The sequence below is a fragment of the Neofelis nebulosa genome, chromosome 16 (assembly GCF_028018385.1).
Source record: "Neofelis nebulosa isolate mNeoNeb1 chromosome 16, mNeoNeb1.pri, whole genome shotgun sequence".
In the NCBI taxonomy this organism is placed as follows: domain Eukaryota; kingdom Metazoa; phylum Chordata; class Mammalia; order Carnivora; family Felidae; genus Neofelis; species Neofelis nebulosa.
In genome coordinates, this window is record NC_080797.1 from 12,979,286 (window position 1) to 12,981,785 (window position 2,500).

Below are 2,500 nucleotides of genomic sequence, written 5' to 3' on the forward strand. Positions count from 1 at the left end.
CCCGTCCGCCTCGGGTCGGGGCGGTCGGGCCCGTGGGGAGCCGTGGAGGCTGGTCTTCCCGTGTCTCCTCCAGACTCCGCTGCCCGCCCCCCCGCCGCCCCAGGCCGGGGCGCCGCCGCGCTTGCGCCCACGCCACGGCCCTCCCCCATTGCCGGGAGGGGGCTTGCCCGGCGGCTGCCGGGTGGTGCGTGAGCGTGGGCGTGTGCGTGCGCCCCGTGTCCCTTGGGTGTGTGTTGGGGGGAGGGGACAGGCGGGAACCCCCTGGGCGCCTGTGGGGTTGTTCCGAGCTCGCCCCGTGCGTCGTCCGCGTGGCGGGGCGGGCTGCTGGACTTGCCCTGTTCCAACCCTTCCGACCTCTTGGAGTCTGGTCTTTGTTGTCTCTTGCTGGCCGGCCGTGAGGCACCCTTCGGGGATGTGCTGTGCCAGGTTGGGCGGGTCGCCCCTTTCCGGGGTTGGCCCTCCCGGCGACCACAAAAACTCGTACGACTCTTAGCGGTGGATCACTCGGCTCGTGCGTCGATGAAGAACGCAGCTAGCTGCGAGAATTAATGTGAATTGCAGGACACATTGATCATCGACACTTCGAACGCACTTGCGGCCCCGGGTTCCTCCCGGGGCTACGCCTGTCTGAGCGTCGCTTGCCGATCAATCGCCTCCCCCGGGTGGGTCTCTCTCCCGGGGGTAAGGCGCGGCTGGGGGTTCCCTCGCAGGGCCTGTCCCGCCGGCGCCCGCCCCGGCCCGAGTGCGCCCCGCCACGCCCGCCTGTGCGGCGGTTCGGTGTGCGGGGTCGCCCGTGGGCCGGGGAGAGGGTCGTCCTGGCCGCCGGGCCCTCCGTCCCCCTAAGTGCAGACGACGGTGGCCGCCGCTGCCGGCCCTCCCTCCTTCCTCCTCCTCCTCCTCCCTCCCGCCCCCTCCCCGGCCCCGTGTGTCCGGTCCCCGCCGCCTCCCTCAGCACCCCCCTCGCCCCCGCCTCGCCCCGCCGGGTCCGCTCGGCGGTGGCGTGTGTGTGGGACGTGGGAGGGCGTGGGACGGGGGCTGGGGGCCGGCGCCCGTGGGGCGGTGGCGTGGGGTGGGTGGGGGGGGAGAGGTTGGGGGGGGGGAGAGGCCGAGGCCGGTCGCCGCCCGCGAGAAAAGGGAAGGGCGAGGAGAGCTCGCGCCTGAGGGCCGCGGCCGCCGCCGCGGTCCCTCTGGGGGAGATCCCTCGTGCCGCACGCGGTCTTTGGGATCGCCGCCCGGGTCTCGGGAGGGTTTTGCGGTGCCCCGTGCCGCGCGGTCCCGCGGGCCGTCGTGGGGGGTGGAGGCGCGGATCCGGAGCGCCGTCGGTCTCGCCGCCTTGCCCCGGGCGGCGACCGTGGCGGTCCGGCCGTGGCCCCCTCCTCTCCCGGTCCGCGGCCGTGCGTCGGGGGCCCGAGCCGCGGCCCCGCCCCCGCTCCCCGCCGGCGATCCCGGGCCCCCCTTTGTCCTGTCGGGGCGGCTCGCGCCGAGGCCGAGTCGCGCGCGGGGCTGCGCCCCGGGGATGCGTGCCCCGGCGGCGGCCCGCGGGACGCCGCGGCGTCGCCCGCCGCTGCGCGCTTCCCCCCGGGTTGCGGCCGCGCCGCACTGCGTGCCCCGAGCCCGCGTTGTCGCGGTGGGGGGGGTGTTGGTTCTCCGCGGGGTCTCTGTGGCTGGAGGCGTGCCGCGCCGTCTGCCGGGCCCGGTCCGGGGCCGCGGTGGGAGCGCGGGGCACGTGGGACGTGTGTGGGGGGGAAGGCCGGGTTGCGTCGCGTGGGGGGAAAAGGGCCGGCGGTCGGGGGCGACCGCCGCGCTCGGACCCCCCCACGCCCGCGCCCGCCTCCCCCCCCTCGCTCCCCTGCCCCGCGCCGCTCGCCGCGGTTCCCCCTCCGGGGTCGTCGCGAGGTGGCGCGTCCCGCGCCTCGGCCCTGCCCGACCCCCCCCGTTCCTCGCCCCCCCCTCCGCCTTCCAACCCCGGCAGGGCTCCCGCCTGTGCCGCCGGCCCGTGCTCCCGCCTGCCCGCCCGCCGTTCCGCCGTCCGTCCCGCGTGCGCGCACCCTACCTTCCCCGTCCCCCGTCCCCTCCTGGCTCTCTCCCCTCCCGCGCTCTCGCTTCCCTCTCTCTCCCCTCCCTCCCTCGCGGAGGGTTTGGAGGAGGGGGTTGTTGGTGCGTTGGGGGGGGGGTCGTCGGTAGGGGGGGGCGGCTCGGGCGTCGTTGGGGTGTTTTGCGTCGTTGGGTGTCGGCCGGAGAACCGGGCGGGTGCGGACCGCGGCCTCTTCGCGGGGGCCGGCGTTCCGGTCCTCTCGTCGCCCCTCCGCCCTGGCCTCGCGGGGCTCCTCCTGGCGCGCGCGCGCGCGCCCCTCCGAGACGCGACCTCAGATCAGACGTGGCGACCCGCTGAATTTAAGCATATTAGTCAGCGGAGGAAAAGAAACTAACGAGGATTCCCTCAGTAACGGCGAGTGAACAGGGAAGAGCCCAGCGCCGAATCCCCGCCCCGCGGTGGGGC

General features: G+C 76.2%; 2 non-coding genes across 2 annotated transcripts in view; both read left to right on the plus strand.

The window, feature by feature from the left end:
* The first annotated feature begins 484 nt into the window (after positions 1 to 484).
* Positions 485 to 637, plus strand: LOC131498609 (5.8S ribosomal RNA). The gene has a single exon (XR_009255496.1). It is a non-coding gene; the product is annotated as a 5.8S ribosomal RNA (ribosomal RNA).
* Positions 638 to 2,361: 1,724 nt separating this feature from the next.
* Positions 2,362 to 2,500, plus strand: part of LOC131498664 (28S ribosomal RNA) — a 4,643-nt gene continuing 4,504 nt past the window's right edge. Inside the window, exon 1 of the ribosomal RNA XR_009255544.1 lies at positions 2,362 to 2,500. This exon is cut by the window's right edge and continues 4,504 nt beyond it. This is a non-coding gene — a ribosomal RNA (28S ribosomal RNA).